The sequence below is a fragment of the Lissotriton helveticus genome, chromosome 2_1 (genome assembly GCF_964261635.1).
Source record: "Lissotriton helveticus chromosome 2_1, aLisHel1.1, whole genome shotgun sequence".
Classification (NCBI taxonomy): Eukaryota; Metazoa; Chordata; class Amphibia; order Caudata; family Salamandridae; genus Lissotriton; species Lissotriton helveticus.
Window position 1 is genome coordinate 749,419,076 of NC_136059.1, and position 27,409 is coordinate 749,446,484.

Here is a 27,409-nt window from a genome sequence, read left to right on the forward strand (position 1 = left end):
AAAAATGTTGCACTCTATACTATAAGTCTCATTTTATACTACAATCACTTCGCTACAACCTCATAAATTAAAAATAAAAATGAATAATGTCTCAAACTATTTTTGATTTCTAAATATAAATTTATTCTTCAGAATTTTCTAAATTTGAAAGAACTAGTAACATGTCCTCATCAGCAATTTCCTCATGAAAAGTCTGCAATGATGATTCTTGTAACTCTATGGTCTCCAAACATTCGATAAATTCGCCATCAACAGATTGATCAAAAAAATCATTCAAGTCATCTCCTCCTTGTGACAATATTTCATTATTGGTGCTGTCAATTTCAATCAATGTAGTGGAATCATTCAAGTCATCTCCTCGTGACAATATTTCATTATTGGTGCTCTCAATTTCAATCAATGTAGTGGAATCATTCAAGTCATCTCCTCCTTGTGACAATATTTCATTATTGGTGCTGTCCATTTCAATCAATCTAATGGAATCATACAAGTCATCTCCTCCTTGTGACAATATTTCATTATTGGTGCTCTCAATTTCAATCAATGTAGTGGAATCATTCAAGTCATCTCCTTGTGACAATATTTCATTATTGGTGCTGTCCATTTCAATCAATCTAATGGAATCATACAAGTCATCTCCTCCTTGTGACAATATTTCATTATTGGTGCTCTCAATTTCAATCAATGTAGTGGACAATTCAAAAGAAATTGCCACGGTCTCTTCATTGTGAGCCATTTTATTTTGAAATTGCTTGCTGTAAATTGCAGAAAAAAATAATCACTTTCATTTATCGTTTTTAGTAATACATAATATAAAACTAACTTTATCAAGTATTTAGTATAACAGAAGGACTGCAAATAAATAACAGAAAACATTTTTCAAATTATCTTCAAGTGTACAACATAGTTCCCCTTACAAAGAAATTGCCACGGTCTCTTCATTGTGAGCCATTTATTTTGAAATTGCTTGCTGTAAATTGCAGAAAAAAATAATCACTTTCATTTATCGTTTTTAGTAATACATAATATAAAACTAACTTTATCAAGTATTTAGTATAACAGAAGGACTGCAAATAAATAACAGAAAACATTTTTCAAATTATCTTCAAGTGTACAACATAGTTCCCCTTACAAATTAACAACTCACCTTTTTAAAAGTAGGAGAAGTGTTAGTACTGTGTAAATCAAACACCAGAAATTCACCACCAAAAATTCCTCACAAATGTACCTCAGACAGTAGTATCACAAAATGGCTGTGGTTTCCTCTCATTTGACATATATACATAACCAATTAACTTTCATCACACACAAATACAAAACCAAAGTAACATTTTAATTGGTTCTAAATTTCAACACTTTCAAATGTGTTTTCCCCATGCAATTTTCCATAGGACATTTACATACGTCTACAGCCTGAATGGCTGAACGGAATTACACCAAACTTGGCAAAATGGTACATCAAACCTAAGAGGTCAGGAAGGATCTACTATGCCCCCCTATGGTCATTTCCCCCTTCGCTTTGGCCTCCTCTTGTCTCTCAATCCTACCGAGAGACAAGATGGCGGCCGCTACGGACTGTTTGGAATGTTGACAGACGCCGGAGAACCAATCAGCTTCGCAAAGCTCCGTAACGCGAAAAGTACGCGAAGCGGAGCGCTGTTACAGATATATATCTTTTTTTGAACGTTAATTTCTCAAAATCCACTGGAGCACATATATTGAGACCTAGCAAAGGCACATCGGGCTACCAGTCCCTAATATTTTGCCAAGTTTCGTGCAAATCCATTCAGCCGTTCGATTATTATTATTATTTATTTTTTTTGCCCCGCGGGGCCCTTTTAAAACCTCCACATCAAACCTAGGGGGTCAGCGAGGATCTACTATGCCCCCTTATGGTCATTTGCCCCTTCGCTTTGGCCTCCTCTTGTCTCTCGATCCTACCGAGAGACAAGATGGGGGCCGCTACGGACTGTTTGGAATGTTTACAGACGCCGGAGAACCAATCAGCTTCGCTTCACAAAGCTCCGTTGCGCGAAAAGTACGCGAACTGGAGCGCTGCCCGGTCCGCTGTTACAGATATATATCTTTTTTTCAACGTTAATTTCTCAAAATCCACTGAAGCACATATATTGAGACCTACAAAAGGCACATCGGGCTACCAGTCCCTACAATTTTGCCAAGTTTCGTGCAAATCCATTCAGCCCTTCGAGCCAAAAGTGAGGCCAACCGCCCTATGGAAAACTCAATGTTAAAAACACGTTTTGGGACCCCCCTTTTTTCTCGGCCCCCCCTTGACGAACCCCCCGCAAATTTTCAAGGGCTGCTCAGAAACAAAATGTGCCATTTTCCTGAAAATTTCAGCCAATTCCGTCCACAAACGCCAAAGTTATTAGACATAGAATTTTCAAAAATCCCATAGAGAAAAAATCCTAACTATATATACCTACTGGCGACCGCCAGTAGGTAATATATATATATATATAAATATATATATATATAAATATATATATATATATATATATATATATATATATATATATATATATATATATATATATATATATATATATATATATATTACCTACAGGCGGTCGCCAGTAGGTATTTATAGTTAGGACCAAGTTTCCATAGGAAGAGCATTTTATGTTTTGCTTATAACTTTGGCGTTGTTTGATGAATCTTCATGAAATTTTCAAAACTAATTCTTTGCTCATATCATCTCCTATGCTGACAATTCGGGGGTGATTCGTCAAGGGGGGGCTGAGATAAAAAGGTGTTCCAAAACATGTTTTTTCCATGTTAATTTCCATAGAAAACTTTAGAGAAGGCTACCGGTCGAACCGGTGAACGGAATTACCCCAAATTTGGCAGGGAGAAGGGTTTTGGTCTAGAAAGCACGTTTTTGTTTATTTGGTGTAAATTTATTCAGTAGTTTTGGAGAAATATTGAAATTTACAAATATCGATATTTGGAAATTCTGCCTTCTGATTGGCTGAGGCGTTACGAGCACAAGCTTGCTGCTTATTAGTTACGAGCGCTGCGAGCGGTTGCAACTAGGAAGTGTTGGCTGCCATTTTGAGATTCCGTTGAAGTGAGTAAGAGGAAAAAAGGGTGAACACAGTAGGAAAGGAGGGTAGGAGCACTGTAACCTCTGTGGGGTAGTGTGAAGCGAAGTAGTCACTCTTACCGGTCTGAAAGTGTGGCGTTGCTCAGAGTGACATGGAGCTGAGATGATATGCTGCTACACTCGGGTATGAAACCAAGAGCCTAAACCGTGAGCTTGTTGCTGTAAAGTGATGTGCTCTGGTCTTTGTAGCATACTTGTGCAAGTAGTGTTAGTAGGCGTTTATACCATACAGGGAGTGGGAAGCAAACTACTGACCGCTATCGTGCGTTTATACTATACCAAAGCGGGAAGCAAAGTACTCAGGCATACTGGTGTGAAGACTTGGGGATCAAACCATGGGAATTGCTGTAAAGAGATGGGCTCTGGCTGATGTAATATACATTTGCAAGTAGTGTTAGTAGGCGTTTATGCCATACAGGGAGTGGGAAGCAAACTACTGGCTGCTACCATTTGTTTATACTATACCGGAAGTGGGAAACGAAGTGCTCATGCCTACCAGAGTGAAGACTTGGGGATCAAAGCGAGCTGATTCTGGGAAGTAATGGGCTCTGGATGATGTAGGATACTAGCCGCTGTAGTATAACTGTGTAAGTAGTGTTAGTATGCATTTATAGAATATAGGGAGTGGGTAGCGAACTACTTTCTCCTACTCGTATGAAGACTTGGGGATTAAACCGTGAGCCTAAATAGAGAGCTCAATGCTGTAAAGTGATGTGCTCTGGGCGGTGTAGTATACCTGTGGAATTAGTGTTAGTTTGCGTTTATACAATACAGGGAGTGGGAAGCGAACTACTCACCCGTACCGGTCTCCAGACTTTTGGATGAAAGCATGAGCTCATTGCTGTAAAGTCATGCGCTCTGTGTAGTATTCCAATGTTAGTCATAGTAGAATGTTAGTATGTAATTCTACTAGAATGTAAGTATGTAATGTTAGAATGTAGGGCTGTCATGAGGGCAACCTTGGAGAGTTTGTACATGGTGCTGGAGAAGACGGTTGCCTTGCTGTCTGCTCCTGTTGGTGGCTGCTTAAGGTGTTTTGTTTTTCCTGCAGTAAATCTACTAATCGGATCCACTGCTATCTGCCTCTTCACTACATACATTTGGCGAAGAGCAGGAGAAGGTAAAAAGAAGGCAGCACTCACCAATATTTAAAAGTTGCTTGCATTGTGCTGAAGACCCATTTTCTTCGTGTAGCTGTTTCTACTCATCCCAGGGTCGTCGACTCATTGAACTATGTCATCCGACCTCTGGTAGGATTTATGTTTTTAGATTTTGCACTTCCTCTGCGGCTTCACTCCACTCTGGTCGCTGTACTACACGTGTGTAAGTAGTGTTAGTATGCGTTTATACTAACCAATGCATCATGGTCCTAGGGAGCACAACATCCCAGGCGCAGCTCATACAATGTCCCAGGGTGTGCATCCACGGGACATTTAAGCTTGTTATTAGAGGGCGGGTGCATGGCTACCACCCTGTGATAGCAAATCCTTGTTTGAATAGTTGAAGCGAAGGGAGGAAAACCTCGTATTGCTTTAATAGAGCGGATCCAGAGGGTAAAAATGGAAAAGAAAATAGGAGAAGCGGGGTCTCACCCGTTCATTTAAATGAGAACCCTGGTGGGTAATGTTCCGTGGCCAATCCTATTGTTATATTGCAGGGTCTCTGTAGGACTGGGGATCTTAATGTCACATATAAATTAGGTGCGGGAGGGCACAGAGACGCTTCGAGCCTAGGGGATCGCCACCTTCCCGGGTATTGTTTACTAATTGTTCAGGGGCTTCGAGGCCATCTGAAGTCCGGGGATCGCCACCCTCCAGGGCTTTACTTAAATATACAGGGTGGGCCTCGGCAGTCACTGAAGCCTCGGTGGTCTTAGGAAGTGCCTTATTGGTTCTGTAATCACACGGGCAAGACTCATGGTGTTATAAAGTGATACACACATAGAACCCTTGCAGTTGTAGAATTAGGCAGGCTTCATTTATGTAATAGTCTGTTGGTTTATATTTGGTAGGTGCACCGCAAAATTACAAATGTTTTCCATCATAACCTCCTATAAACAGACAATTTTCACAATAAACTACAGACAAGTGTTGTCAGAAAAAGAAGACCTATACACTCACTTATTTATTTGAAAAAAATAACCTTTATTAAAACAACACAAATAAATGGAAACGCAAGTTTATTAAAACAAACAACAGTATACATGAAATACGTGGGTGAAATCCGGAAGCAGCGTACAAAACCTGCAAGACAAAAATGAAACATAAGTATGTGTGCCATGTGGAAGAGGAAAAGAAAGGTAGTCTGAATGAAAGGAAGATAGTGAGAATGCGAGGGAGAGGGAGTGGGTAGAAGGGAGAAGGGGAGGGAGTGTCAAAAGAACAGAGGGAGGAGGAGACAGAACGTCGGCCTACTGCACCCAGCCCTCGGTATTTACCTCCCGTCACCCGTTTGTCTAGTACGCTGGGGTCCACGAGAAAGAGTGTGGTCCAGCAAGTCCTTAAAATGAAACATATGAATGAGGCCAGAGATTACATTATTAGCTACGGGAACATCACTTGCCTGCACCTGTGCACCCAGGGTGCTGCACCCCAGCACCTTGCCCCGCTCTGTGCTCAATTGTATGTCCTACGCACCCAGGCTTCACTGCTCACCTGCCAACATCGGTGTGTCCAATGACATGTTGGTGCAAGCTCCCAGTCCGCGGTACCTTTGTAGGGCGGGAGAGTAGCTCTCCGGTCGGGTACGGTGTCTTGATACCACAATGGAAGGCGCCAGCATACCGAGGCATCATGACAGGGTGAGCAACCACTCCGCCCATTTTGGCTCAATCAATTCAGTGTCTGAAAAGGGAGAAATTATTTAATGATGGAAACGTCTAGAGGTAAATGAAGGTTTATTTCAAGCTTAATAGAAAACACTAGTTGAGTACATTCTTCATTTTTGAAGTACGATCTACCAACTGTTAGTGGTAATCATGGTTCAAAGAGGAGTTGAAGTGCACAAGAATACCGAAGGTTAAATAATAATATGCTATGCCAACGTTTACATACAAAGGAACAGAGCGCATGCTAGAACCATAATGTGCGTGTGTAATGCAGTGGTGGAAGCCTGTGTGCATGTACACTTAGTAATGAGCTCACTGCAGTGCCCTTAAAGCCAACGCCACATGTCTATAGGGCAGCACTGCCCACTGGCTCTGGCCTACAGTGCGGTCCAGCTGGTCCTTAAAATGAGACAGAGATAAGACTGAATCAGGTCAGAGATCACATCATCACTCATGGCAACATCACTTGTTCATACCTGCGCACCCAGGCTGATGGACCCCACCCCTCCCGCAGCACCGCGCTCTACAAGTGTCTGTAGGGTAGTACTGCCCGCTGGCTCAAGCCTACAGTATGGTCCAGCAGGTCTTTAAAATGAAATAGAGATGTGACTTAATGAGGTCAGAGATCACATCATTACGGATGGCCACATCGCTTGTTCGCACCAAGGCTGATGCACCTAACCCCTCCCGCAGTATGGCCAGAGATTAGATTATTAGCTATGGGAACATCACTTGCCTACACCTGCGCACCCAGGCTGCTGCACCTCAGCACCTTTCCCCGCACTGTGTTCAATTGTAGGTCCTGCGCAGCAAGGCTTCACTGCTCTCCTGCCACCATCGGTGTGTTCAACGACGTGCGGGACCAAGCTCTGGGTCCGGGGTACTTTTGTAGGGAGCGAGAGCATGTCTCCGGTCGGGGACGGTGTCTTGATACTACCATGGAAGGCATCAGAATGCTCAGGGCATCATTACAGGGTGAGCACCCGCTCCGCCCATTTTGGGTCAATTAATTCAGTGTCTGAAAAGGGATAAATAATTTAATGGTGGAAACTTGTGGAGGTAAATGAAAGTTTATTTCAAGCTTAATGGAAAACACCAGTTGAGTGCATCCTTCGTTTTTGAAGTTTGATCTACCAACTGTTAGTGGTAATCATGGTTCAAGGTGGAGTTGGAGTGCACGAGAATACACAAGGTTAAATAACAATATGTTATACCAAGGTTAACAGACAAAGGAACAGAGCGCATGCTAGATGCATAATGTGCATGTGTAATGCAGTGGCGGAAGCCTGTGTGCATTTACACTTAGTAATGAGCTCACTAGAGTGCCCTAAAAGCCAACACCACGTGTCTGTACGGCAACGCTGCCCGCTGGCTGATGCCTACAGTACGGTCCAGCAGGTCCTTGAAATGTACAGATATGTGACTGAATGAGGTCAGAGAGCACATCATTATGCACAGCAACATCACATGTTCACACCTGCGCACTCACGCTCATGCACCCCACCCCTACTGCAACACTGCACTTAACACGTGTCTGTAGGGCAGTGCTGCCTGCTGGCTCAGGCCTACAGTTCTGTCCAGCATGTCTTTAAAATGAGTCAGAGATGTGACTGAATGAGGTCAGAGATCACATCATTACGCAGGGCAACTTTGCTTGTTCGCACCTGTGCACTCAGGCTGATGCAACCCATCCCTACCGCAGCACCGCGCTCAATTGGAGCCACTGTGCACCCAGGCCCCAGTGCTCACCTGCTATCATTGTTGTGTGTGCAAACACTACCGGTAGCAGTGTTCACAATTCAATTGCAGTGTTGATTGCAGGATGGTGTACACCTCATGCATCCCTTTCAAAACACGACTGGCAGTAGGGTTCACAATTTAGAGCCAGTGTTGAGTGCCAGGATGGTGTACACCTCATGGATCCCTTGTTTTGTTTTGGGCAATGTTATATGCGAGGTGGATGCAGCCATATCACCTGAGGCAGTGTGGAAGAACTCGGACATGGTGTGCGGTATTATTGAAAGTGTTGCTATCGCGAAGCATACACATGTGAATGTGCTCGGATGGAGGGAGGATCAGCAGTGAGGCTACGTCATACACAGTGATAACACTCATTGCAGTCAAGCAATGCATGTCAAATGTGAATCTGAAAGTCTCACATATAACACACTAATATATTGGTAAAGCCTGACAACAGATCTTACAGCAACAGAAATCAACACATTGCTGTTTACTGTTTGTCACATGTGATCTAGAATGCGCACTCTGCCCGTGGCTTCTGATACTTTTTAGAGCCACGAATACCCAGGCTGAAAGGGAGCACAATAATGTGCCCACACACACACCAGGGGCATCGTGTAACACACATTTGTTTTTTGATGGAACGTTTGAGATGCATGGCAATCACACGTGGAAGGCTAATGTACAGACCATGAATATTGATCAAGATGATTGCTGCATGTTGTGTGTAGTATAAGATATGTGTATACGGCAAAACACTTTTGAAAAAAAGCTCTCTAATTTATTTATTTATTTATTTTTTAGATTTATACAGCGCGTACAATTTCCTGTAGGCGTCTCGGCGCTAGAAACTTTGAATATATTCCCGAGGTTAGGCCGGTAACTATTCTTGATCAAACAGCAGGTCTTTATCTTTCTGCGGAAATGCATCAGGGATGGGCTGTCTTTGATGGAGGCTGGCAGGGAATTCCATAATCTGGGAGCTGCCACAAGGAAGCTTCTATCGCCCCAGTTAACTGTTTTTGTTCGTGGTATTTGTAGGATTTTAAGGTTGTTAGATCGGAGCGATCTTGTGGAGGATTGGTATCTGAGTTGGGATTTCAGGAAATGTGGGCCACAGTTGTGCAATGCTTTATAGAGTATGCACATCGCTTTAAACTTGATCCTGTTTCGAATCTTGAGCCAATGCAGGTCCCTTATGGTCTCGGAGATTGGTGAGAACTTTGGGATTCCAGACAGGAGACGGGCTGCAGCATTCTGGATGGTCTGCATTTTGTTGGTCACTCTTGCTTGGGCGTTGATGAATAAGCCGTTACAGTAGTCAAGAGATGACAACACGAGGGCGCTTACCAGTGTCTTACCTGCTGAGGTTGGTAGAAACGGCATGATTTTCTTGATCAGCATGAGTTTATGATGGGCTGTTGCTGCTATTTTATTTGAGTGGGCCATGAAATTTAATTTATCGTCAAAAATCACCCCCAGATTTCTGACGGTGACAGCTGGTGTAGGTGGTGTTCCGTGCGTAGGGGGCCACCAGGTGTTTGACCATCCGGGGAGAGATGTCCAAATATGACGACCTCCGTTTTTTCAGCATTTAACTTTAGGCAGTTAGAGGCCATCCACTCACCGATCGCCCGCATGCCCTCTTGGAAGTTTTCGGCTACCTTGTCTCCATTCATGTTGATGGCCAACACAAGCTGGGTGTCATCCGCGTATGAGGTAAGGCTCATCCCATAGGCCTTGATGACAGAGGCCAGGTCCGACACGTAGATATTGAATAGTGTCGGACTGAGGGATGAGACTTGAGGAACCCCACACGGTAGTGACAGCTTGTGCGATTGGAAGGGCCCCAGTGTGACCACCTGTGATTTACCGGCCAAGAAGGAGGAAAGCAGATTTCTAGCCATGTGGCGGATGCCCAGGTTTTCGGCACGGTCGACCAGGATCTTGTGGTCGACCGTGTCGAAGGCTGCCGAGAGATCGAGCAATACGAGTATTGCTGTACCTCCTTGGTCCCGTATCACTCTTATGTCCTCTGTAGCTTTTATTAAGGCAGTTTCGGTTCCATGGAACTTGCGGAAACCAAATTGAGTGTTGTCCAATCGTTGATGTTTTTCTATGAACTCCGAGAGTTGTAAGTTCATAGCTTTTTCCACTACCTTGGCTAAAAAGGGAAGACTGGCTATGGGGCGGTAGTTTTTTGGTTGGTCCTTGTCCAGATTAGCTTTCTTAAGTAAGGGTTTGACCAAGGTGTTTTTAAGGGAGTCTGGGTATATCCCAGTTCTGAACATTGTGTTGCAGATTGATACAATGTCAGAGGAGAGATAGTCCATGATCAGACGAATGACTTTTAGAGGACAAGGATCTAATGCTGAGCCTGATTTGATTGTGGCCGTTATTTCCTTGATTTGTGTTTCTCCAAGGTCTGAGAACTGAGATAGTTCGATATTATTGATCCCGTTGTTAGATGTGGGGGAGCTGAATCTCTAAGCAGAAGGGGTGTGTCTCATCAAATGCTGGAGAGAGAATGACTAAAATGGGTGGGGTCGCCCAACTGTTACAATGGGATATTTTATGAAGCAATCAAATGCTTTTTTTAAGGTCACATGGCAATCATGCACCGAGCGTTTAAGGAGGCCACACCCGACGCGATTTTGAGAAAATATATTTATGATAATATAAGCTTATTATAGTTAGAAATATATAAATGTTTAAAACATTTTAGATTATTGTTTGCTCTCATATACTGTTTAAAGTTATTTAGATATACTTTTGAGACAAAAAAATTGAGGGAATGGCGTACTCGGCGCAACACCATACGTCTGTGACATAACACAGGGCCTGGTGGCGTGCACTCGTCGCATACGCAACGCGCAGTGGGCTCGACCCCATACGTACACGACATAACGCGTGGTTTGGTACAGCGTACCCATTGGATACCAAAGTAGCAGCTGGGGCAACTTCATGCTTATATGATGTTATGCAGGACGTGGTGCCACGAACCCACTGGATAAGAAATGCGCATCATTTATGCGTTTAGCAATATGATGGATGGGATTTGCGTGGTGATGGAGCTTGGTACGCTACCGGTATGGGAGTGCATTTTTCTCAACAAAAGAAAAGAGATACATATTTTATGGGGAAGATATAAAACATTACATCATTTTTAAAGTTAAAAAAAGAAGGACAATAGAGTTCCAAAATATTAAAAAATATAATAGAAAAAATATAGGTTTTATAAACATTAAAATATGAAATTAACAGTTAAAAAACCTTTGAAATTAACTGAAAAAAACATAGGTTTTACAGACGTTATAGTTAGGAATTAGCATTTAAAAAACCTTAGAAATTCACACAAAAAACCATAAGTTTCAGGAACATTATAGTTAGTTGAACATTTGATTCATATAAAACCAGAGAAATTCACCTGTTATAGTTAGTTGAGCTAACTATAACTTGCGTGCCCGCAATGCAATGGTGATGACATCACATTTTACATCACTCATGACATGGTCAGTGACATCACTAATGACATCTGAAATGACATCACTGATGACATCATCCACATGAAAATCTGATGCATATACTGTTGCCCTAATATAAACTTTGATACACGCACTCTAAAATACGAACTACTATTTTAAAACCATACACACAAGAATGCCTGATACTACATACCACCCATTACTTCCTACGTCTATACACACATCCAGTCACTTATACATGTTATGTTATGTTATGTTATGTTATGTTATGTTATAAAGAGCTTGTATCATGCACTAATACTCTAGAGTGTCCTGGCGCGGGAGTGAGCTGGGGTGGAGCAAGCAAGAGCCATTTAGATTAGCTGACTAAACAGATGCGTCTTTAAGCGTTTTTTAAAAATTCGAACGTCTTGCATGTCCTGTAGATCCATGGGGAGAGTATTCCAGGCAGCTGCTGTTTTTACAGAAAGAGACTGGCCCCCCAAACGTGATCTACGAAACCGCAGAAGAGTTATCCGATGTAGAGAGGCAGACCGCAGGGATGGATTGGGCACGTACAGAGCAAAGCGCCTCCTAAGATACACGGGACCTTGGCCATGCAGGGCCCTTTGAGATAGGGTAGGGGCTGTGAATTGCACCCACTGGACCACAGGCAACCATTGCAGATCCCACAAATGCTGCCAAACACTAGCTCTCTTAGAGATGTTGAACAGGAGTCTGACGACAGCATTCTGTATAATTTGAAGTTTTTTCAACAAATACCCAGGAATGCCAATGAACAAAGCATTGGCATAGTCGAGGCATGAGAGGATAAGGGCACAGGCTACCGTCTCTTTGGCCTCTCTTGGGATCAAGGGAAAAAAACATCTTAAGGCCTTAAGGGTGCCAAAGCAGACTCCGGTAAGTTTTTTAAATGATCTGAGAACCAGAGATCCTCGCTGAACCACACCCCAAAGTTTTTTGCCGGGCCTCCCTCCGAATTAGGACAAGGGAAATCCGGAGGCCACAGAGATTGTCTGAAGGCCGGGGGGAACTGGCCGTACAAGAGAACCTCAGACTTGTCCTCACTGCATGTCAAATTGGCCTGTGCAAGCCAGCAAAATACGGATGCTAGGCACGTCTCAGTTATGTTAGTATCTAAGTCCGAGCCCCTCCAGGTAAATACCAACTGGGTGTCATCCGCAAATGCTCTAATTTTTGCTCATAGCTCCTCTGCCAGATAAAACAAAGGGGTCAGATATATTAAAAGCTCTGGGCTCAGTGAAGAGAGTTTCCTGACCGAGGATGAAAAAGGAACCATCTAGACCTGCTGCGTACGATCATCCAGAAAGGATTTGACCCACTCCCATGCCGGACCGACAACGCCGATAGATGATAGCCGGGCAAGGAGTAGCTGGTGTGGCACCGTATCGAAAGTGGCAGAGAGGTCCAGTAAAATCAAGGCAGCCATTCCGCCCCCATCCAGGCACTCCCTAATCGCTTCTGACATCTCTACCAAAGCGGTCTCCGTGCTATAGGCAGTTCTAAACCCAGATTGGGCAGGGTGTAAGGCACCCAATGTTTCAACCAAGGTCTCAAACTGCCGAAAAACCACCTTCTCGCAAACTTTGGCCAGGGCTGGTAGGGGAGAAATAAGCCAGTAATTAGCTGGAGCCTAAGGGTCCAGCGAAGGTTTCTTGAGAAGGGGTAATAGTTTGGCCTGTTTCCATCACACAGGAACCGTGGCAGTCTGAAGGGAGAGATTAACAATTGCCACAACCTCAGGACAGACCTCCTTGGCTACCCCAGCTAATACTCGAGCCTGGCAGGGATCTGTAGGAGAGCTTGACTTGAGAGATCTGAGGATGGCCAAAATTTCGGGCTCAGCAGCAGGCATAAATAGCGTAAACCGAAGGATAGGTACGCTGGAAATAAGGGAGACACCGCAAGAGACATCCACAGTTCCCTAGATTGTGTACCCACGCTGTCCTGAATCCTCAATATCTTTTTGACAAAAAAGGTAGACAGGTCCTCGCACCATTGTTGGGAGACAGGAAGAATCCTTTGATCTGCACAGGGCAATAGAAAGCTCTTGACAATGGCAAAGATCTCCTTGCTGTTGTTATTTGCCATCGCAATCCTCCCAGCGTGGTAATCGCTTTGAGCTTTCCTAATGGCAGTGTAGTAATCCCTCTGGGCTATTCGAAGGGCAGACTTAGCGGAAGAGCAATACTTCTGCCGCTAACTGCGCTCCAGTTTTTTACACCCCAATTTCATATCCTTGAGAGCATTCGAAAACCAAGGCTTCGAGGGTGGAGAGCACTGTTTACTGCAACAAGCTGGTTTGGAACAGGAGCTAACCCCCAGGCCAATCCAGCAGTCAAAGCTGTTCACCGCCCTTTCAAGATCAGGGGGGGGAACCGGGCGTGCCTGATGTAAAGCCTCCGAGAGCGACAGTGGATTAATCTTCCCAGGGTGCAAATCAGAGGGCAAAGCAGGAGTTCGAGGAACCTTTCCCATAGGCAAAGAGAACCTGATCAAGTAATGGTGAGACCAAGCAACGGGTTCTGGATCCCCTACCTCTACATCAAAATTAGTGCAAACTAAATCAATTAGATGACCACCTGAATGCGATGGCATCTTGACCCACTGAATCAGCTGAGCCAAATTAAGTGAGTCCAAAAGAGCCCCCGAATCAGGTGCATCGGGAACATCCAAGTGGATATTAAAATCCCCCAAAAGTAGAAACTTGGAATAGCGCAGGGCACGAGGGATAATGACCTCGTCAAGTGCCTTCAAAAAGGCTCCAGGTGGACTGGGCCGTCGGCAAACCAACATGCCACCCAGTGTAAAATGAGGGGAAAGGGTGAAAGTGAAATCCAGAGCCTCCCCCTCCACCCACTCACAAGAGAATTTGCAAGTAAAAGACCATGTATCCCTAAACACCACTGCCGTTCCCCCACCTCTCCCACTTCTACGGTCACCACAGACAATTTTATAGCCCCTAGGGATAGCGAGCTCCACTACCAGAGCGCAGAACTCACTCAGCCAAGTCTCCATTATAAACAGAATAGCTCATATATGTCAGGTGCATGCTTGGCAATGGAGCGGGCATTAATGAGTGGTGCCTGAATCCTGGACTCACTTGCAACTAAGGGAGGAGGACTTGTGACACTGGTGCAGAGGCAGAATTTACAGTAAGGGCAAGTTCTAGATAAACTATGAAGAACTGCCCACTGCTTACCTCCACTACATTTAGTAACATCCAGCGCCAACAGTTCCTCACGAGTGAGGAACCTCCTGCCGCGACAAGCAGCAGGCTCGGCCCAGCCAACGTGGCTGGCGCTGGCCACTAACGGGGCGCGGACGGGCGCAGACGGGCTTGCCTTTAGAATGCCTTCGGCACGCCAGCGGCACGCCCGAGGACACGTCCGATGTGGTTACTTATCAATACAGTACTTGTAATATGCACTCATGCACCTATACATACAGTAACACTCTGCCACTCATCCATAGAGTTTTTTTTAATTAATTTATTGATTTGCAATTTTACAGGAAAACAAAAAGTACAATTCTAAATCCCCCCTCCCGCTAATCTCACTTTTATCACATCCCCGTTGCATCAAGCACACGACCTCCAATTCTCAGGTAAATACACAGCCATTTAGCCAACAACCCACAGGAGGGCGGGCGGCGTTGATATAGTAATTGGCAATACATACAGTCAACAGGAATGGTAGTCCCGTACAATCAAAGAGAGTGGAGAGGAGGCCCGCCGTTTGATGTTTAGAATAGGTTGTTGCCCCTCCTTACAGGGAGGCTGCCCTCCACCACTAGTACATAGAGGTGCCCTATGTCTCGTCAGCAAGGCCATTTGGCCCTTTATTGGCCAGAGAGGTCTGGTAGAGCCCCCAAAAGATCTTAGGCCTGCTTGTGGGGGGCTGTAGTTCACTGTAATTTTCCAATTGTGTGCAGCAGTACATCATATCATATGCCCAACGCTTCGGTGTAGGTACCGGACCTCTCATCCAACAACATGCGACTACCCTCCGAGCTACTAGGAGGCCCATATCCACTAATCTCCGCACCGCCCTAGGGAGTTTTTTTGGTGTATCCCAGTAACGCTACCAGCGGGTCCAGCGCTAGTATAGTGTCCGTTACAGCACTAATCTCGGCGAAAACCTTTTCCCAGAAACCCCAGACCCCAGGGCATTGCCAAGCAAGGTGCAGGAAGCCCACGTCTGCGGCCCGGCATCGTTCACAGTTCGCGGTGTCGTGCAGGCCATACCTTCACAGTCTAGCTGGAGTGTAATACACCCTATTTAAGAACTTAAAGTGAACCAGTCTGTGCCGGCCATTGAGGGAAAGCTTCCTAGTGTTAGTACAGCAGTATCGCCACATATCGTCATCTAGCACAATCTGCAGGTCGGTCTGCCATACCAACCGCGCCTTAGTGTAGAAATGCTCCCTATGTGTCTGGGATAGTTTGTACAGGTTGGACAGTAACTGTCTGGGAGACTCATCCATAGAGTTACTCACACACCTAGTCAGTCTTGGAAAGAATCAATCACATACCAATTTACTCATGCATACAGTTATACACACCAACTCCGTTATTTATACACACACCACATCACTTATTTATGCCGATACTAACACATACTTACAGTCTTATACAATCACTAATACAAGCAGACACTCATTTATACACACCCTCTTCAAATAACTTACTTTCATGTATAGTCATTTATATATTCCAACACTCACATATACTGCCTTAAATCATATGTAGTTACTGACACATATACCACTGAGACATTCATTCACTCACCAACACACCCATACACAAGCTAACTCACCCATACAGCCCTACCCAGATGCACTTTTGAATCCATACAACCAGTGAATCACCCACTCAGGCATCTATGCACAGAGTCACACACGCTCCTTTCCACCCACAAACACACTCAGGCACCCATACAGATACTCTGACAACAAATAAATAACCCATATAGACATTCATTTAGGTACTCACCAACCCATGCAGCCACTTACACACCAACTGAGAGACTAATACAGACTTTCTCACAGTTAATCACTAACCCATGCATTCAGTAAGCCACGTTCAATCGCTCACTTATACAATCAGTCATGCACCTACTAAATAATCCATTCAGGCAATTGTAAATCCAGTCATTCTTCAATACACCTTGGCATAGATATATATGAAAAATATTTAAACTTTACAGAAATACACATTCACTGGATGATGTCATCAGTGATGTCATCAGTGATGTCATTTGAGATGTCATGAGTGATGTAATATGTGATGTCATCACCAGTGCATTGCGGGCGCGTGAGCTATAGTTAGCTCAACTAACTATAACAGGCAAATTTCTCTGGTTTTATTTGAGTCAAATGTTCAGCTACCAATAACGTCCCTGAAACCTATGGTTTTTTCAGTGAATTTACATATACATGAATAGCCGGCTTAACACACCTCGGGCAGAGATTACGTTGGTGAGACTGTGTGGAATATATATATATTACCTACTGGCGGTCGCCAGTAGGTAGTTATAGTTAGGACCTAGTTTCCATAGGAAATCCGCAACATTCTATTGAGAATAACTTTGGCACCGGTGGACGAATCTTTGCGAATTTCTCAAAGAAGATGGCCTGCTCCGCTCCGCTCCTTCCCTGAAAGTTTGGGGGCTGAGATATAAGGGGGGTCCCAAAACGTGCTTTCCCCATGTTATTTTCCATAGGATGTTTAGATACGGCTACAGCTCGAACGGCTGAATGGATTTATAAGAAATTTGGTAGAAAGGTAGAGCCCGTCTCGCAGATTACGCTTTTCTTTGAATGGTGTAAATCTGTTCAGTAGTTGCTGAGAAAATTAACTTTGAAAAAATATATATTGGGCTACATTGGGCTATATATATGTTAGAGCCCAAATGTAGCCCAATGTAGCCCAATGTAGCCCAATGTAGCCCAAAGATGGCCACCAGAGACAAAAAAAAACAAATGTAGCCCAAATATCAGCCAGATGTAGCCCAACTATAGCCCAATGACAGAACGTCCCAGAGTGTTCTAAAGAACAACTAGAGCGCTAACAGTCTTACTTATGACAAAAGTATGGCACACCTGAAGTCATCTTGATTGGAATAAAGTGTTAACACTTAAAACATTTAATTGGCAAAGGAACAAAATGAGGGGGTTAATTTTGCCATAGAAATTATGATGAGTGCTGAAGAAAGAAAAATGAGGGCACATTTTGAGTGACTTCTCAAATCCTCTTATATTTCATTAAAAAAAAATTGATATGCAGTCTCCCAAGATGGCCACCAGAGACAAAAGAGCCCAAATGTAGCCCAAATATCAGCCAGACGTAGCCCAACTATAGCCCAATGACAGTAGTTAGGACCTAGTTTCCATAGGAAATCCGCAACATTCTATTGAGAATAACTTTGGCGCCGGTGGACGAATCTTTGCGAATTTCTCAAAGAAGATGGCCTGCTCCGCTCCGCTCCTTCCCTGAATGTTTGGGTAGGATTCGTCAAGTGGGGGCTGAGATAAAAGGGGGGTCCCTAAACGTGTTTTCCCCATGTTATTTTCCATAGGACGTTTAGACACGGCTACAGCTCGAACGGCTGAATGGATTTATAAGAAATTTGGTAGAAAGGTAGAGTCCGGCTCGCAGATTACGCTTTTCTTTGAATGGTGTAAATCTGTACTGTAGTTGCTGAGAAAATTAACTTTGAAAAAATATATATTGGGCTACATTGGGCTATATATATGTTAGAGTCCAAATGTAGCCTAATGTAGCCCAATGTAGACCAATGTAGCCCAAAGATGGCCACCAGAGACAAAAAAAACCAAATGTAGCCCAAATATCAGCCAGATGTAGCCCAACTATAGCCCAATGACAGAATGTCCCAGAGTGTTCTAAAGAACAACTAGAGCGCTAACAGTCTTACTTATGACAAAAGTATGGCACACCTGAAGTCATCTTGATTGGAATAAAGTGTTAACACTTAAAACATTTAATTTGCAAAGGAACAAAATGAGGGGGTTCATTTTTCCATAGAAATTATGATTAGTGCTGAAGAAAGAAAAATTAGGGCACATTTTGAGTGACTTCTCAAATCCTCTTATATTTCATTAAAAAAAATTGATATGCAGTCTCCCAAGATGGCCACCAGAGACAAAAGAACCCCAAATGTAGCCCAAAAATCAGCCAGATATAGCCCAACTATAGCCCAATGACAGAATGTCCCAGAGTGTTCTAAAGAACAACTAGAACGCTAACAGTCTTACTTATGACAAAAGTATGGCACACCTGAAGTTATCTTGATTGGAATAAAGTGGTAACACATAATACATTTAATTTGAAAAGGAACAAAATGAGGGGTTTCATTTTGCCATAGAAATTTTATATATATATATATATATATTCACTGAAAAAACCATAGGTTTTAAACACGTTATAGTTAGGAAGTAGCATTTAAAAAACCTATGAAATTCACTGAAAAAACCATAGGTTTTACACACTTTATAATTAGGAAATAGCATTTACAAAACCTATGAAATTCACTGAAAAAACCATAGGTTTGACACCAGTTATAGTTAGCTGGAGATTTTACTCGCATAAAACCAATGAAATTCCCACGTTATAGTTAGTTGGACTCACTATAACTTGCGCGTGCAATGCACTGCTGATGACGTCACATATTACATCACTCATGACATGGTCAGTGACATCAGTCATGACATCACTGATGACACCATCCTTGTGACAGAGTGACAGACCTCTTTTCACTGTAATGTAACCCTTGAAAAACATATTCAAAAATAGAAACTAAAATTTTCAAAAAAATGGAGATACCCATACCAGTTACAACAACCAATTCAATAATTCCACCATCTATATACACATCCACTCATTGATCAACAGTTCTATATAGTCACTCGTAAATATGCTCACTCATGATATGTAGTGATACACCTATACATCCTGTTACACACCGACAGTCATCCAAAAGATACTCTCACACATATTCACACATGCAAATAAACTATTGAACATCCATTTATTTGCATATACAGCTATACACACACAACCACCTTACTTCTATGGAAACTTACACATACTTACTCTCTTAAACAATCACTTATAGAAACACATACTTATCTAAACAGGAACTCTTACAATCTCTTTCTCTCACATATACTCACTTATATACATCAATATTCACATATATTAGATTAAAACATATGTAGTTAGTGATAAAGACACTAGTGAGACAGTCATTCACTCACTAACACACACATATACACACTCTTCCACCCATACAGTCCTGCACATATGCTGTCTTCAAAACACATACAAAGAGAGAGTCAGTCATTCATGCATCTATGTGTTAAGTAATACCCCCACCAAACCATACAAACACTCATACTGATACTAACAAAAACATCTAATAACCCATATACATACATATGTAGCTACTCACCAACCCATGCCACCACTTATACACAAAGTGAAACACTAATACATATATTTAAATATTTAAACATTACTCTCTAATATATGTGTTCACTAAGATACACTTAATAAACCAGTTAACCAATCAATAAAAAAAAAACATCCAACTAATCACTTATTTAAACATTATTCTTCCATCAACTTTTACATATACATATATAACACATATTTATTTTTTAAAAAGACACACATTCACTGGATAGTGTCATCAGTGATGTCATGACTGATGTCACTGACCATGTCATGAGTGATGTAATATGTGACGGGGTCCCTGAGGCCGACTAAGGCCTTGGGAGGGGGGCCACACAGCCCCCTTCCAAATTATTATTATTTTTTAATTAAAAAAGGGGTCAGGCCTTGGGGGATGGGGTCCCCAGGGCCAAAAAGATATGAAACGAAGGGTGGCCAAACAGTCCCCCTTCTTAAAAAAAAAGCTCTGTGGCACTTACTGGAGGTACCACTGTGGGCTAGTTGGCTCCTAGGGACCCTCAGGATTGAAGAGGAATTAATTCCACCCAAATGCGATGGCATCTTGACCCACTGAATCAGTTGAGCCAAATTAGGTGAGTCCAAAAATAGCCCCTGAATCAGGTGCATCGGGAACATTCATGTGGATATTAAAATCCATCAAAAGTAGAAACTTGGAATAGCGCAGGGCACGAGGGATAATGACCTCGTCAAGTGCCTTCAAAAAGGCTCCAGGTGGTCCTAGCCGTACCCCTTTTTACACCTCTCTGCAACGCAGCTCTGTGGCAGTTACTGAAGGTACCTAGTGGGCTAGTTAGACCCTAGGAACGCTCAGGATTCAAGGAGACTTAATCTCCCAAATTAAAACGTCCACAGATCGCATTTACATAGTGGTGAAGGTAGGGGAGGGGGCCTGAGGTGACGTGTTCAAACACACCCTGTGGTGCATTCTAACTTGGGGAAATAATTCCCCTTCAATCCTGAGGACCCCTGGGGGCCAACTAGCCCACCAGGTGCTTCCAGTAAGCACCACTGCGCTGTGTTGAGAGAGGTGGTCCAAGTCGTGCCCCTTTTTACACCTCTCTGCAACGCAGCTCTGTGGTGCTAACTGGCGATACCTGGTGGGCTACTTGTAGCCAAGAGACACTCAGGATTCAAGGGGACTTTATCCACCAAAGTAAAACGGCCCCAGAGCATGTTTGCACATGTCAGCTCAGCCCCCCTCCCTTCATCAGTGTGAAAATGGACCCTGTGGCGCATTTTAAGAGGTAGTTTTAATCCCCCTGCCCTTTTATATATTAGGGGCTTACAGAGGAGGTCATGTTAATAACAGGGGTACCCCAACGCATACTGTTCCCTAGTGTATGTAGGTGTTTTAACTGTATTCTAAGTGTCTTCTAGCATAGCACTGGCTCTAGAGCTGGTTAGTCAGAGTCAGTTGCCACCAGTACTCATCTGAAAAAGTTAAGGGTACAGGATGATTTTGCGAAAAGGCTTCTTTCTGCACCACTGTTTTTTCTTTCTGCATGTCTTCCTTCTTCCTCATGACATGGTCAGTGACATCACTCATGACATCACTGATGACATCTCAAATTACATCACTGATGACATCACTGATGACATCAACCTGTCACTCACTTTAACACCCCTAAATTTTGTATTTAGGTGGTACCCCTTGACCTTGAACTTAGATACTGCCAACCTACGAAGAAAAAGGACACCAAAGAATCGCAAGGCGAAGATGATGTTTAACTGACTTGGTACCAACACTCATGGCCTGCCTGTTGGCTCCTGCACCACAGCCAACTCCTCCTGCAGCTGTAATTCAGAAAGGTCGGAGGCCTGACTGCCTTTGAAAAAGAAACAGGAACTCCCTGGATTGGTGGAACCAGTCCCCTGTATGTTGCAGGCAAAGTCCAAGGCAGCAACAATGTGCTTGCCACACTGGGAGTTAATTTTCAAATTCATTTGCCACAGCCAAGGTTTGTTGGTAGCCAGTCTAGCCACTGACCACTTCAGTTTTCACTCTAATAAATGAGCACTCCACAGCACCTGCAACTGACATCGGCAATGACCGCTGTCCAGTGAGTTTTCAACTCCTGTTTGATGGCATCGATTGTGTGACAGAAACCATCTTGGAAATAGTGCCGTTTGTTGATGGACAAACCAAGGTGCATCTTTTGTGCACCTGCCCCTAGTGACGGACATTTCCATGTGGCCCTGCATCCAGAGGCCCTGGGCAAAGTAATCGAAAGCTGCCTTTTCCACTTAGGTCTTGGGATCCCATAGACCCCTGCTCTGAAAGAGTAGAAACCAAACCCAACCCCAAGTGCCCATCGGCACAAGACTTGTAAAAGCCCATGTGCTTTTACCCACGACCACAATGGTCTTTGATTGACAGTCCTGCCTGTCATCCGATTTCCTCCATTACTTGCAATACCAAATTGTTTGATGATGACGAGGGTTAACACTCTGTATTTCACCCCTGATGTTTTTTGATTGATGGTCCTGCCCTCTCCTGATTTCCCTCATTGCCTGCAATACTAAATTGTTTGACGGTGATACAGGATACCGCTGTATATTCTACAGTGACCAACATTGGAAATACTTGATGGTGTTAAAGCTTTTTCTTTTGCAACTGTTTTCATAACACACTTGCCCAATAATACTGATTTTGGTGCCTCAAACATATATAAATGTAGTTGTTATTTTTGAAAATTGGTCTCAGATTTTGTTTGCGTGTGTGTCTCATTTATTGCCTCTGTGAGTACACCAAATGTGTAGCACTACCCTCTGAGAAGCCTAACTGCTCGTCCACACTTCATCAAATAGAGCACTCGCATTATCTACTTTAGACTCTGTATACCAATCTGGGACTCACTGGGTTCTCTCCCCAGTGTACTTTAGTTTATTTAGTTTAGTACACTATATAGCGATCCAGCTTCCTACAGTGAGCAAGTGTGTGTCTGAGTTTCTGTATGGGTGAGTCAATGGCTTTATGGCTGGCTGAGTGGGTGTGTGAGCGACTGTATGAGCGTTTTAGTGGGTATGTGAATGACTATATAGTTGAGCGAGTGAGTGTATAAGTGGCTGTATAAGTGAGTAAGTGGGTGGGTGAGTTTATAAACAAGTGAGCCAGTGAATGTCTTAGCAGATGTATGGGTGATGGTGTGGGTGAATGAGTGTATGGGTGAGTGAGTGCATGTGTGAGTGGTAATTTGTGTGAGTGAAAGGGTGTGTTTTGGCTTCATGGGTGAGTGAGTGAGTGTGTGTGTGTGAGCTGTATAAATGAGGGACTGTGTGTGTAACTGGTTGCATGGGTGAGTGAGAGGATGTGTCAGTTGAAGTATGCGTTTAGTGAGTGGGTACATGAATGACTATATGGGTGAGAGCATGGCTGTATAGTTGAGAGAGTGAGTGCATTAGTTACTGCATGGGTGTTTGAGTGGGTCACTGTATATTTGAGAGAGTGAGTGCATCAGTGGCTATATGAGTGAGTAAGTGGGTTTGTGAGTTTCTCTTTAGCTGAATCAGTAACTATGTAAGTGGCAGTATGCGTGAGTAATTGGGTGTATACATAAGGGAGTGACTGTGTTCATGGTTGTATTAGTGAATGAGAGAATGTGTGAGTGGCTGTATGACTGAGTAAGTGGGTGTGTGAGTGACTGTATGAGTGTGTGAGTGACTGAATAGTTTGAACGACTCAGTGCATGAGGAGTTATTACTGGAAAGAGTATGCATATTAATAAACAAAGGGGCTTATTCAGGACCAAACCCATAAATGTACTTGCAAAGAGTTACAGCTCTGCTTAAATGAACATTTATGTTTTTTCTTATTCCTTAGCATTTCCAGTTGTACTCTAGGAAAGCTGCACCGGGCATATGTTTTCCAGTTGTACTCTAGGAAAGCTGCACCAGGCATATGTTTCCAGGCATACTGCTGAGAATGGCATAAGACATGTCCCTATGGGTCTTATTTCCCATTTGCAAAATGCTGCAGAGTGGCATTGAATCCTATTGTTGTGAGACGCATGTTTTTCTCCACGGGAGAGACTATTTTCCCATGGAGAAAGCTCCTCCCATTCACCGCAGAGAATCTGGGGGTGATCTGTTCCCCATATTATCCTGGAAGAAGAATTAATCCATTGGCAAATCAATAAAGGCCATTCATTGTTTCACTTAATCGAATTGAAAATACCTAATGAGACCAATTAATCAATAGCACAGCATAGAAGGAAAAGTGGTAAATTATTACCAGAAACAAAGCTGCTTGCAGGCTACCTCAAAGACCTGTAGCGTTTGTATGGTTGCTTTAGTGGAGCATCAGAAGAGCAATATTATCTCCCATGCTTACGCAACTCGTCCAGTCCATGCTTTTCACTACAACTTCATCATTTATCTCTCAAATAAATACAATCTAACATAAAGCAGGGACTTGGATGAGACGGTGGATGAATGAGCAGTTCTAAGTCGTCTAGGGTCGTAAATAGATAGTTTTGTCAATCGACATAAGTCAAAAATAAAATGTTATACTTTCTCGGTTTCTCGATACTGCGCATAAATTAACGAAACATTATGTCCAGGGGTGAAGCAAAGTATCCCAAAACCAGCAAGCAGTGTCAAAAGGGTGAGCCTAGAGCGACCAATACATCATTTTAAAAGCCTCACAGTTACGGCCTTCTAGTTCCTGTTTGAGTGATCTAAGAAAACAATCAAAGATGTGGATGCCACAGCAGGAAAACATATTCCAGAGCCGCACCGTTTCGTTCCTGCAGCTCACAAGTGTGAAGCATGGTATTGCTGGCCATCGGTTGGCAACTTTCATCATTATAAATGTCTTGGTCTCCCCAGGTGTTGTAATAGAACATGTTGTCTGTAAAAGCTCTGCTGTGACTGTTATTAAAGTGAAAATCGAGGATGTAATCAATTGTGCGCCCAAAAATATCGCTAAATTCTGCTAAGCTGAAAATATCTCACCAGCTGTGACGACTGGTAAACCAAAGGAAGGCAAAGTGAAAACAACAGCTATTAGCAAATAGCAGTCACAAGCAGTAACAGGAACATAAATAATTCAATATAAACAAGGGCGTTTTAAAGTGGTGGACAGCTCTAAAAAATGAAAGATACAATTTTTAGCAACGTACTATTAACTTGGTGCTTATCATAAAATACAGTTCTTAAAGTCGGTTTTTCTACCTAGAAATAAATTAAGATGCCCTTTGATGCAATTTCTAGAGTATGCTAAATGGGCATTGCTTGCAAGTCACGTATGCAAACACACAATTCTTTGGCTTGAAAAGTTGCCATACACTGTGAGCTCCCAAAACATGATGCATTTAAAAAAAAAAATAATGATATACACTATATCGTAGCTACTTCAACGAAAGGTCCAGCTCGAGAAATGTGTGACTGTACAGCCCTAACCAACGTCACAGGTTTGTCTTTACTACTCTCAAATTAGAAATACACCTCACAAAAACCAAAGTAGTCAAATTTACAAAGACAATTAGAACACATGGCGCTTGGACTATTGGCAGTTTCAGGCACGTGTGAGGTTTGATTCTCGAGGCTCCTTTATTGCATCCATGGGGGCCATGATGTTGAAGGTGGCTTCATAAAAATCAGGATTTCGGCAGCTCGAAAGAACTCTGCAGGGTCCCATTTTCAGACCCCTACAGAAGGTGATGGCAGTGAAGCTTTTACCCACTAATACAACTGACTCTGAAATTGTGGGAGAGAAGAGGTCAAAACCCTGAGACCTATTAACTGCTGTTAACATCGAAATTTCTATATATCATTACGCAGTCCCAGCTGTGCCTTGAATTTGGACTGACAAAACACAGCTGGGCTATTAAATACACTTTCCTCAAGATGTGTCATGGATTTCACCTGGCTGAAAACAATACTGTTTCAATCTTGGTGTGGCAGGAAATAAATACCTTCAACTCAAAGGAGGGGCTAAGTGACTATCTAAAAGAGACAGGGGGATATTCTCAAGAAATGGCAAAAACTATTGCTAACCTTAGTTAACGTGCATTTTTTTATCGCTGTCTACCGCGGGAAACTATTGCTTTGTTAGTGGTGTATTCACAAAACAAACTGGCAATAGTTTCCCCTATTGCGTGAAATATCAGGCGATAAGATTAGCGGCACAACAATAAAAATCCTCAGGCTAATGTGAAAAAAGTGGCGATGGGCCAATTAGCGATCAAAAACGGCACGCTAATATGCGCCAAGCCTGTATTTTCACGTTCGTCTGGAAAACCCACTATAAAACGCTCGCAAAGCAGCCCAAACACACAAAAAAAGAAACAATTGAGAAGAATCATGGAGGAAGCTGGTCCCAGTATAGGAGCCAACAACAACCCCACAAACACCCAGGAGGACCAGACAGAAACCCAGAGGAAGGGCAAGGAGAAGAGGAATACCCGGTTCAGTGAGCAGGAAAACCAGGTCCTCATTGCGGAGGTGACAGAAAACCAACAGCAAATTTTTGTCAGCTCCACAGTGTCATTGGGCACAAAACATGCAATATGGCAGTCCATCGTAGCCAAGGTGAATGCTGTCGAAGAGGTGAGGAGAACAGTGGACAACTGCAAGAAGCGCTGGCATGATGCAAAGCGCAAGACCAAGCAGAAACTTGCAGCCAATTTGAAAGCAGTAATGCAGACTGGTGGTGGGAGTCCAGCGCCACAGGAGGAGCTGGATGCTTTGGAGGAACAGGTGTCCCAAGTCATCAGCAAGGAGACGGTGGTTGGAGTTTAGGAGACAGGATACTGCTCAACTTGACCAGACAAAACACCAACAGGGTGAGTAACAACCAGGGACTGGGGGACGGAGGAGAAGGGCACAATGGCACCCATGCACAATTAAATGTATTGCAGTGCACACCCACAATGACTTTGGATCATGTCCCGGATACCCTTGGCCCTGGTGGCATAGACACATATCACCCTACTCAACCAATACATTGCAAGACACATATTGAAGGGCTCACAGACGTGGAAATGTGCACATAAAATTCTAGCAAATATAGTCCAAGAATCATATTAGACCACAAAATAAGGGCTATATAAAAGAGAAAAGGGCCTCATTGATTGGAGATGCTACAGGGTGTCAAAATGGTCCCCTGCCTCAACACCACTCATGCATGTTCCCGTATGTCTGAGTCGTGTGCAAGATTGTGCAGGTGCATCAAGGGTGATACTACTGCACATACACAATCTTGCACACAACTCAGACACACAGGCACAATGGTGCATGTGTGCTGACATTCCGAGCGGCATGTCCACTTATGCACATGATCAGTCACATAAACACTGCATCCTCATTTTGGCATCAGAGAGATTCTGGCTGGTGCAGACCAGTCGTATATGCATGGGATTGAGGCAAGGGGGCCATGTAGACATCCTGTGGCATCTCCAGTTAATGTTCCCGCTTGCTCGTACAGGAGATGTAGTCCTGTGTACATCAGGTGAGAAAGCATCTAGTGATTCTGCATACCATAAACACATGCATTGTCACAACACAGTGATCATGTAGCCTACTGGCTAAAAGGTGCATATCCCACTATGCACACAATCAGCAGACTTGATTCGAAATGTGGCGTGATACAATGAGAGGGGGGGTATGCATACAACACCACAGTGCATCGACAATGCATTTCAGAATGTGTCACCCAAATATGTACCACATGACTTGTCCATGTGCCATACTCAAAGAACTACAATGTCCCTGTC